This window comes from Gracilinanus agilis, chromosome 1 (genome assembly GCF_016433145.1).
Source record: "Gracilinanus agilis isolate LMUSP501 chromosome 1, AgileGrace, whole genome shotgun sequence".
NCBI lineage: Eukaryota > Metazoa > Chordata > Mammalia > Didelphimorphia > Didelphidae > Gracilinanus > Gracilinanus agilis.
The window spans coordinates 1,982,493-1,994,300 of record NC_058130.1 but is presented as its reverse complement, the minus strand read 5'-3'; the positions used below and the strand labels follow the sequence as shown (position 1 = coordinate 1,994,300).

Sequence of the window (11,808 nt, the reverse complement as noted above, 5' to 3'; positions counted from 1 at the left end):
CCCTGTCTCTTTTAATCATATCTATTTTTACTTTGGCTTTGTCAGAAATCATGATCATCACTCCTGCCTTTTTTTCTCATTTGAAGCCCAAAAGATTTTGCTCCAACCCTTGACCTTAAACCTGTGTATTTCCACCCGCCTCATATGTGTTTCTTGTAGACAACATATGGTAGGATTTTGGTTTCTAATCCACTCTGCTATTTGCTTCCATTTTATGGGCAAGTTCATCCCATTCACATTCAGAGTTATAATTATCAGTTGTGTATTCCCCAACATTTTGGTATCCTCTCCTAGTTCTACCACTTCTTCTTACACTATTTCCTTTTAAACCAGTGGTTTGCTTTATGCCAGTAACCCTTGTCCCCTCCCTTGATTTACTTCCCTTTCTACCCCCTCCCTTATTATTTTCCTCTTTTTATTTTTTAAGGCCTAATAAATTCCCTCCCCCCTTTCCTCCCCTCCCTTTTTTGACCTCTCCACTCCCCTGCTCCCCTTGGTTTATCCCTTCTGACTTTCTCAGTAGGGTTAGATAGAATTTGATATCCCAATGGATATAGCTACTCTTCCCTCTCAGGATTAATTCTGCTGAGAGTAAGCTTTAAATCATATCTCTTAATGCTTTCTTCCTCTCCTTATAATAATATTCATTCCCTCCCCTTCCAATGCTCTCTTTGTGTATAATAGAATATCCTATTTTTCTTATTCATTCAAGTTTCTCTTGGTGCCATCTACTATTCACCCCTCTCTTTTTTCCCCCACCACATCTCATCTTGGACCATTTAGTGCTCCAACCTCTCCCTATAAGAATAATTCTTCTAATTACTATAATAATGAATACAGTTTTTGAAAATTACACATAACATTTCTCCATATAGGAATACAAATAATTTGATCTTATTAAATCCCTTAAAGAGGCAAATTTAAAAATAAGAGTTTTTTTCTTTCCCCTTTGTTTCTTATTTACCTTTTCATGTTTCTTTTGGTTTTTGTGGTTGGATATCAAACTTTCCATTTAGTCCTGGTCTTTTCTGTGCAAATACTTGGAAATCTTCAATCTTGTTGAATGTCCATACTTTCCCCTGGAAGTATATAGTCAGTTTTGATGGGTAGGTGATCCTTGGTTGTAGACCCAGTTCTCTTGCCTTTCTGAATGTCATATTCAAAGCCTTACGGTCTTTTAGTGTGGAGGCTGCCAGATCCTGTGTGATCCTGATTGGTGCTCCTTGATATCTGAATTGTCTTTTTCTGACTTCTTGTAATATTTTTTCTTTTTACTATTATTTTCCTGGGGGTTGTCTTTTCAGGGTTTAGTGTAGAGGGTGATCTATGGATCCTTTCAATGTCTATATTGCCCTCTTGTTGTAGAACTTCAGGGCGATTTTGCTGAATAATTTCTTTTAGTATGGAGTCTAAATTTCTATTAATTTCTGCCTTTTCAGGAAGACCAATGATTCTCAAATTGTCTCTTCTAGATCTGTTTTCTTGGTCTATTAACTTCTCATTGAGATATTTCATGTTTCCTTCTATTTTGTCAGTCTTTTGACTTTGCTTTATTAATTCTTGTTGTCTTATGAGATCATTGGCTTCTAATTGCCCAATTCTAGCATTTAAAGACTGGTTTTCGGCTAAAATCTTTTGGTTTTCCTTTTCATTCTGGTCTATCTGGCAAGGCTTCCTGCTGGTCATTTCTGGTCTTCAATTTGCTTATCAATTAATTTGATTTCTGATCCTCACTTTCCAATTGCAAAATTCTGCCCTTTAAACTGTTATTTTCTTGCCAGATCTCTTCCATCTTTCTCATGATCTCAGATTTGAACTCTTCAAGATCTTGTGACCCATTTTCATTTGGGGGGGGGGGGAAGGTTTGGATGTCTTTAATTGTCCTCCTCTGTTTTCTGGGTTTTTTCTTTGCAGAAGTTATCAAGTGTTAGAGTTTTTTTCTTTGTCTTCTTGTTTATTTCTTGGGTTTTGCTTGGCATCATTGTGCTTTATCCCCCAGAAATCTGAGTAAGGCAATCTGATTCTCTTTGTATGGAGTTAAGGAGCAATTTTTGCCTGAGGCTACTTTGTGAGTCTCCTGGTTTCTCTGTGGAACCCTCCTGGGGTCTCTGGTTTAGCTGTTTTCAGGGTTGAGCCCCCGTTTCCTAGCCAGCTGCCCAAAGCCCAGAACTTGGCCCATGTTTGCTCCTCTACCTGGTTTTTTCCCCTGAGTCTGAGTGAGCTGGGTGCTACTGCTGCCTCTCTTGGCCCCACTCCAGTGTCCAAGGTCAGAGTTTTCCAACCTCCTGGGGTCTCTGGTCTAGCTGTTTTCAAGGTCAAGCCCCAGTGGTCCTAGCTGGCTTCCCAGAGCATGGAACTTGGCCCATGCTTGCTCCACCACCAGAGGTTTTCCCCCTGAGTCTGAGAGTGCTGGGTGTTGCTCCTGCCTCTCTGAGCCCCACTCCAGTGTCCAAGATCTGAGTTTTCCAGCCACCTGGGGTTTCAGGTCTTGCTGTTCTCAGGGGCAAGCTCCTACTGATTCCAGTTAGTTGCCAGGGAGCTAGATTTTGTGCCCCTGCTGGCTCTAACTCTGGAGTGCAGCCTCTGCCTCTGGTAATGTGGGTGGGGTGGGGGAGGGGTGATCCACTCGCATTTTGATGGGAGCTATTTCCCCCCCCCCCTTATAGTGTGGAAGTGCCCAAATCCCATGTACCTTTGATATTGTGCCCTTTTGTGGGGTCCCTTCTTTCATCTGGATTTTGTTTTCTTGTCCTTTGGAGGTATGCTATATCTGTTTGTAAGGAGAGAAAGTCGCCCTGCTTCTACTCTGCCACCATCTTAACCTGGAAGTGCATCTCAAGTGGGATTTTTTAATTGCCCACTTCTCAAAAGAAGCTGACGTATCTCAGAGGCCTAAACCTCCCTCCCTTCAACTCTACCTTGCCCTTGTAACTTCTAGAAATCTAGTTTATACTGATTCCTATTCCTATTTTGCTTGTGACAGATTGTGGATTTCTAGGCAGCTTGGTTCAATTGCTAGAACTCAAAGCTGGATCCAGCCCAGTCCATTATGATATCTCCCAATATCTTCAATTATCACTTTCATGTTGGGCTAACAAGTTTGCAAACAAAAGGAATTTGACCCAATTCCTTGCTTTTAATTTAAAATAACAGAAGTTTGACTTTTCCTAAATACAGTCCTAGGATTACTTCAATCTAAAATAGCCATAGACCAAATTAAATCTAGCTTTTAATACTGCTAACAAAACGTTCACCTCTATTTACTTTGGAATCACTTACCCAAAATTATCACATCATTATTGAGATATGGTTTTTACTAACCCATTTAAGTTTCTTTCTGGAGGTAATCTGTGACTTCTTTCAATTTCTATTTTTATTTTCTTGTTCAACAATATCTGGGCAGTTTTCTTCAACAATTTCCTGTATTATGATGTCCGAGGTTTTTTTTTGATCATGGTTTTCAGATAGACCAATAATTCTTAAATTGTCTCTCTCAGATCTATTTTCCATGTCAGTTATTTTTTTCAATGAGATATTCAATATTTTCTTCTGTTTTTAATTCTTTTGATTTTGTCTTATTGTTTCTTGATGTCTCATGAAATCATTAGCTTCTAGTTGCTCAATTCTGATTTTCAAGGCCTGATTCTCCTCCATCAACTTGTGAACTTCCTTTTTCATTTCTTCTTGCATTGTTTTCATGTCTCTTCCCATTTTCCCTCTGCCTTTCTTAATTGGTTTTTGAAGTCCTTTTTAATCTCTTCTATGATATGTGTCCAATTCATACTTTTCTTTTGGAATTTGGGTATGTTTGCTTTGCTTTTACTGTCTATACCTTGCTCTTTGTCTCCATAAAAATTCCCTCTAGTTAAGTGGTTTTTTTCCCTAACTCATTTTTCCTAACTTTTTATAGGTAGGCTTTGTTCTCTGGGAGGTTAGGGTATCCTCTTAAGCTTCAGTCCTTTCTTGATGCTATCCTTAGCTTTATTTCTGGGTTTTTACCAGTTTCAGTTCTTCCAAGATAGTATGATGGCCTGAGTACTGGGAGCTCTGAAAGTCACCTCTCACTGCTGATTCAGTTAACCCTTGAGATTGGTGATAGCTCAAATTCTAGCCTCAGGCTTAGGTGTATGTAGACTTTTGGTCTCACTCTGGACTTGATCTAGTCAGGCACACAGTAGATTGTCTTGCCCTGGTGCTCTGCCCTGAGTTTTCAGCATGATGATCAGGGGGCCCCAGCTTTGGAATCTATGTCCTCACCACAGGCCCAGACTGTGGCATCACTGGAATCACTCTGAGCCACACAGATCAGGTTGCTTTAGCACAGCTTGCCCTGGGTTGGAACTCAGGACTTCACTTCAGGTTTGTTTTGAATTTCAAGGGGTGTTGGTTGTCTTGGACCTCTATTTGCCTAGGCAGGGTCTTAGGGTCTGGATATTGGCTTGGGCTTAGGTTCAGAACCTGACAAAGAGGATGTGGGGTGGGGGGCTCACTCTTGGCTTGTGTATAGTTAGAGAATTTTGTACGTTTTGAACTACATTCCCCAGAATTCCTTTCTGTATTCCCCAACATCCTTTTCCTTTCATTTACATGCATGCTTATGTTGTTTGTTTATAAGTTCTGTAACACCTCCCTCTCACTCTGTTTTCTTGCTACCATAGCTGGATTAGCTAGTTTTTTAACTTTAGTTATTATTAATAAACTTTATAAAATATAATAGTTATTGTGTATTAATTTTAATATTTACATTTTTTCCTCACTCCTTGTAGCTTCCTGCTGTCTGTGCTCCCCTCTCACCTGTGATGTGTCCCAGATGTTCTATGCCTACCTTTTATATTTTTCTGTTGTTGAAAGTTGTATCACTCTGTGTCTCCCTGTTGGTTCTTTCACTCCTGTGTTCATTTTGTGACATTATTTCAAGATTGGTTGGAAAGGATTCTCATGATGGTTTTGAGCTCCCTTGTTTCTACTCCGCCTTGCCTCCACCCCTCATTTAAGTTTCTTATTAATTTTGTTAGGATTCTGTTATCCCCAGATATTGGCCATTATCTGGAAATACATGAGAGAAAACAAACAAAAAAAAATATGAAACTAGCATTTTTCAACATTTTAAAAAGAAACTAAAAAAACAAAAACACGAGTTAGACCCAGACAGTAGAACAAAACTAACTACTTAATAATTTTGCAATGATGCTAACTGCCAAATTAACAAAATATTAAATGTAGCTAGCTTAAATATGTATCTATTTCAAAAATAAATATCAAAATTGGAACAAGTTACCAGTTGAAGTTACTACAGCTTTTATGTCAGATGGTATGATACAATACCAGGCCTTAAAAACATCATCAACAACAACAAACATGACGTTACTTGCCTAAACCCACAGCAAGGTTTTTTAAAATTCTAATTGACATCTTTCATTCTAGCCCAGTAAGAAGCTGGCTCTAGCAAAGGTGGAAGAGGATAACCTCTGTCCATTGTCTCTTCCTAGCTGCCCCAGCTGCTTGAAATCTAATTTCTTCTTTCCTCTTCTCCTCTCACAAACACCCCACCCCACCCCCTATGCACACTCACACAGAAACAAGAATCAACTAAATAAACCCCCCATAAGTTGTTGTGAAAAATTGTGACTAACATAATTAAAAGTCCCCCACACACTTCTTAAGACTTTTCTTGAGAGCTAAAACTCACCCAGAGGTTCTCACATGGCCCCACTCACTCCACTTAGGGGGTTCAGGGCACCCTGGTCACTTCCAGTTTATGGATGGCCTCCCCACTTCTCCAAAATCTATTTTTCTTGAAGTCTTACCCAGAGTCTTCAACACAGATCCCCAATTTAATGCCCATCTCTATATACAACTACTTACTCATGTAAACTTCTCTATCCATCTCTCTAGGTTAATCCACCCCTGGATTCTCACCGACTCAACTCTGGGGTTCTCAATGCTTACAAGATGATACATTTGATATACACACACCCCTGTAATAGTTAAAATTAAATTATGAGGCTGCTAGTAGCTTTAATAACTTTATTATATCAAAGTAGTGATAGTAAAGAGAGGGAAATGTAGGAAAGAGGTAGAGAGTTGCTTAGCTTACTATCTATTTGTCACTGTGATGGATTGAAGCTCCCCACTGACATGGGTTCCTTCAGATTCCAAGCTCCAGCCAGAAGAGAGAGAGCAGTCCCCTCATCTCACCTTATAAGCAGTTTTCTCCACCCACTGGCTCTCCCATGTCATATCTCAGGAACCAATCATAGTTCCTTAACTTGCCTGGTACTGCCCAGGGTGGAGGGGCAGTGCCTGTGTTCTTGTTGGTTTCAACTTCCTTTTTCTGAGAGTTTGTCTATACCTGCACCTCTCAGTGGTAAATGTCCTCTGGGTCACTGATTGATGACATCAAACAAGACAACATAAAGGGGAGAGAGGCTGCTTTCTAGCACCCTAACAGACAGACCTTTAAAAAGGATACATTTACCATGCACACACAAAAGACATATATTTACTATATGCACATGACATTATTTTTACCCATAGAAGATCTCTCATCATCAGGAACAGAGATGAACTTCCCCTATCTTTTATTCATCAGAAAAGGAATCATTCCATGGAAGAAAAACTCTCATGTAGGCCCAGGGCTGGAGTAAACTTCCCGGACAAGCAAAAGGAGGATTCTGTAGTCCCCTCCTGGAACAGCCAAAGCGGTTACTATTAAAATTATCTTGAAAGACTGAATTTTGAGTAAGAAAATAAGTTTATTGATTGTATCAGGTTTATTGATTAGGCCAGCATCATAATCAATAAAGTGATATACGTCTCCGTGGTTCTCTTGAAAACCATAGACAACCTGAGCTGGGTCAGGCAGTTCAATAAATAGATTTCTTAGGAGCTTACTATTCATCCTCTTCTTGAACATCTCAAGACATCTTTAATTGGTGATAACTAATGAAGAGATGGTCTATTAACCCCACAGGTGGACAGGCCACATTCATAGGAAGGGAACTCTTAACTCTTTCATTTTTAAACCAAATTCTGTTAGAAAGGAAGACATTCTTTGAGATTCCCAAGGACAAAGCAGATTATATGGTATCTCTGACCTAGATTCCAGGCAGAGGAACACATAGTAATTTTCTCTAGTACATAGGAATTAATACAATATATAAAAAATAAATTCTCACAATATGTAGAAACAATTTTAACAAATTTTTTCTGACATTTTGTGATTCAGATTCTCTCCCTCCCTCCATCCCTCTCCCCAAGGCAATAAATATAGTCTGATATAAATTATGCTAGCACTGCCTAGCAATACATGTCTATATTCCTCATTCTGTGAAAGAAGACACATATCGCCCATGCAATGAAAAAACTCATGAAGGAATAAATTGAAAAAAAATGGCATGAAGCAAAACTTCCAAAGCATGAATTCTGAAGACAGATGATGAAACATGCCATCCTCCCACTGGCAGGAAAAGGAAGGCACAGAAAGTAGAGAGGGTCAGAACAGACATGGCCTGTTGCGTTGATTTGTTTTTCCTGACTGCATATTTGGTATCACGGGTCCACTGCTATTCAGGGTTTGAGGTGGAGAAGGGGAAGTGGATTGATGGGTAGTAATTCACATGAAATAAAGGAAAAATATTTTTAACTCATAGAAATCAATTTAACTGTTAATGGTGAAGAGACAGGTTTACTTGTTTATATTGATGTCCAGGGCTGTGTTCAATGTAACATCTAATTTATAAAAACAAACCACCAAGCTTAGAGCCAATGTAAAGCGTGGGGAATTTATCATTATTGTTAGCTTGATGTAAGGAAGCTTGTAAGAATTGACCTGTCCCACACTGTGAAGGACTACTCAGGAGGCAACCCTCTCTCTGGAGGTTTCCAAGCAAAGGCTAAACGCTCCTCTTTAGGGATGTTTTAGTGGAGATTTTTATTTAGGTACGGGTTGGATTGGATCCAATAGCAACTGAGCATTCTTCCCATTCTGAGATTCTATTGAACAAGTCAAGAAAAGAAAGTGTGTTTTGATTTGGGCTTAGAGTCATCTCCTTGGGTTCCTCTAAATTTAAGGCTGAGGAATATAGACTTTGTCCTAGGAGAATATCAATTGGCAAAGGCTTTGTTTTTGGAGAATTACATGGCTAGATGTTTGCTTTTAGATGATATTTTGGAAAACTATGCAGAGCTTTAGTTGAAGAAGGAAGAAGGGGGGGAGGGATAAGATATGGGAAGCTTTCAAGGTAGTCCAGGTGAAAGATGAAGAGGACCTGAAGGAGGTTAGAGGTCATAAGAATAATAAGAAAGGAAAGCTTTCCTGAGATATTGTGAAGGTATAAATTATAGGACTTGACAACTAATTGGATATGGAGGAAGGGTATGGGAGAGGGTAGAATCTACGCCGAGTCCATTTGAACTGTGATGACTGGAATGATGGTGATTCCTTCAACAGATATGGAGAAATTTGGAGGAAAGTCTAGTGTAGGGGGAAAGATGAGTTCTGGTTTGCCATTTGCCTTAATTCTACACCTCTTAGAATAGCTCCTCTTGAACTTGAACCCCAGACACCTTCCCTTAATTCCACCTGGAGAAATAAATAAAATGAGTTCTGAAACTGTCCCAGGGTCATCTCTTGGACTTTTTTTGAAGCTATTAATGCTGTTTTATTGGGTTGGGTCACGTAATAATAATAATAATAATAATAATAATAATAATAATAATAATAAACCCATTTTCTGGCAAAGTCTGCATATAAGACATAATCAAAAGCCCCATGTGTGGACAGTGAGCACACCTGTTTATCACAAGAAATGGGGCTTTTTGAATCAGTTTCTCCTTCATATGTCACTGCTGTCTTTAAATGCTAAGACCTTACTTCAGTCAAATGGGTTCATCGGGGAGGTAGCATTTTATAGTGGAAAGAGCACTAGTCTGGAATCAGGAGTTCTAGCTCTGCCACTAACCATCTCTGGGACTTTTCAAGCCCAAACTCTCTTTCTAGGCAATTATTTTCTATTGCCTTCATCTATTAGAATGAAAACCCCTTGAGGACAGGCAGGGACTTTATATTTGAATCTCTGGTATTCAGTATTTTTCATTGATTCATTAAGTCACTCATTCCTTGTGGGCATATTGGATTTGAGATGCCAATGGGATGTGGAGATGTCTCGCAGTTGTCAATACTGAACTCTCAAAGCAGAGATGATAGAATAGAACCAGAGCCACAAGAGGAGAGATTATGGTTGGCTAGAAGCAAAACTCCTTCTTCCCAGAGACTAGAGTGAAGCAGGAGAGCAAATAAAAAGATGTCTATGGTCTAGGGATCTTGGGTTTCCATTCCTGCTGACTTGGGGGTTCTTGTTATTCTGGACTTTCCAGTGCTAATGACCTTATCTTTGCTCATGCAAGATCTCTGAAGTCAAGAATAATCTCATTTTTGTATTTGAATCCATGATGGGTAGTATGGTTCCTAGATTCTAGAAAGTATTTTATGAATGCTTGTGGATTGGTCAATTGAATAGAGAAAATGGAATACATTTGCTAATTAACTGCAGATGAAAATTGAAACAAAATCACACATGGATAGTTTTGCTTGCTTTCTGGTATTCCTTATCACTGTCTTCTCCATTCCAAATAAATTTCTGTTTCCAACATAGCTTTAATAAGTCACTCATTTTAGCCATTAGCATTCATGCTTTGTTGTATTCATCCTGACAGTATCCTTCTTGGATCATTTCATGCTCTTCTCTTCCTTCTTGTTACCTGCTTTCCTTCCATCTTCTTCACTCAGACTCCCCTGGCAAAGTGATTGAATTGCTGTGGCTCCCTATTATCTTCTATATTCTCCTTTGAGGAATCCAAGTTTTTCTTTTTGCTCTGTTAGATCTTGAATTCCTTAAGGTGTGTCAACATGGTGCTGCCCATCTCTGTGTCTCAGGGGTTGAAATAGTAGCATCATCTATATTTTGGAAATTTATCTTTAAATTGTTTCAATTACACGGAGAAGCATTTTTTGGACAATTGTTTTCTGGCAGGTTGTGATCCAGACGGTCCCCTGCCCCCCTCCCTCCTCGAGGCAGTAAATAGCCCAATGTAGGTTATAGCAGTGCTTTCAAGATAATAGCTTTAAAGCATGTGGACTGCAGACAGCCAGATCCTGGCCTGAATGAAACCCTTTTGCTCCTCCCTGGATGCCCTGCGTACTCACCCCCCTCAGATAATAGGCCCCTTTGGGGAGCCCCTGTGGAGGGGCTGAGCCAGAGATTACGAGGGCACCACTCTCCCCTCTGGGCCCAAGCTGGGCCCAAGAGGGACACAGGGCAGAGCAAGCCTGCGAGCCTCAGCTTCGTGGAGAGGCTGTAGACGAGCCCTAGGGAGGGAGTGGGGGAGAACCACGGGGGTTCACCAGGGTTTTCAGGCATGACGTAGGGCGTCTGGAAGCCTGCCATCCACAGGAGAGAGCAGGCCATCTAGTGAACATGACGTGAGAAGCAGAGCAGGGATGGCCCTGTTCCTGCTAGGACTGAGGGAGGCCTCATTAGCATCAGGGACTTCCAAGCTACCGGAGGAGCTCCATTGCTCTCTGCAGCTACTGAGTCTTCAGACAGAAGAGTGAGATCCTTAACGCCTGAGCGGTGCCAGAGGAAAACAGGAGATCGAAGCAGCAGCCCCACCGGGGGCCCCTGGGAGCGGTCTGTGCCCTTGGCCAGGCCTTTGATGTCCTGAGAGCACCGAGACAGAGGTCAGAGCAAAGCCTAAAGGCCTCCCCCGGACTCTCCCCCAGTGGTGCCGTCCAGCTCTCGAGCCAAGCCCTCTCCTCCTTCCACTTTCTCCTCCTCTTTGCTGGCGGCCCCACAGAAGAGCGGGAAGAAGTCTCGGGCAGCCTCACTTTCAGCCTTAGGAACAAAGGGACTCGGCAGAGTCAGCCTCTAAACTCTCAGGTTGGGGAATGAGGCACTTGCTGAGCTCCCGTTAGATGCCAGCTACTGTGCTGGGCACGGAAGATGCAAATAGGAAAGGGTTGTGGCTTCTGCCTCCAACGGACTTAGCCCTCTGGGAGTTTCATGCTCAAGAATGAGGCGCGTCCAGCCGTGTGGATTAGAGGCAGAAGAGCCGAGTTCAAGTGGCATAGCTGGCTGTGGGACTCTGGGCAAGTCAGAGGCCATCCGAGATGTTAGCCTGCATCCGCATAGGCGGGCTCTCTGCCACAGACATCCTCAGCCCAGCAGCCGCCAGAAAAGAGGGGTCCAGCCAAGGCCAGGGTCAATGTGGGAAGTACAAGAACACTGGGGGAGCCCGGGGTGGTGAAGGCTTCTCCTTGCACTCTGCCTTGACCGCCAGGCCCCTGTGTGGGTACTTGTTGCCTCGTGACTTCTCTGCGTTTGCGCGTGGCCCCCTTTCTCCCCCCCCCCCCCCCCCCNTGCACTCTGCCTTGACCGCCAGGCTCCTGTGTGGGTACTTGTTGCCTCGTGACTTCTCTGCGTTTGCACGTGGCCCCCTTTCTCTCCCCCCCCCCCACCATGGATCCGTGGCCGAGGAACGGTGCCCCCTGGGTTGATAGGGCGGATGGTGAGGGAGAATGTTTCTCTGGGTGCCTTTTCAGCAAATGCCCTTCCTGTGAGCCTGCAGAGCACCTTGTACTTGGCATGCTTGTTCCTTGGGGCCCCTGACCGGCAAGTGGCAGGAGACTCTGACTGTTCCCCACACAAAAGGCCACGCAGGACCATTTTGAGGGCAGAGGCCTGGCCAAACGAGCAGTCACTGCTGAGACTTGTAGAGAGGCTGCTCTCCACTCAATGTGGCGGCGGG

The 11,808-nt window shown here is 42.2% G+C and overlaps 1 pseudogene; it reads left to right on the top strand.

Annotated features, from left to right (window-relative positions):
* The window catches only part of LOC123253189, a 102,183-nt pseudogene that overhangs the window by 20,086 nt on the left and 70,289 nt on the right, over positions 1-11,808 (top strand).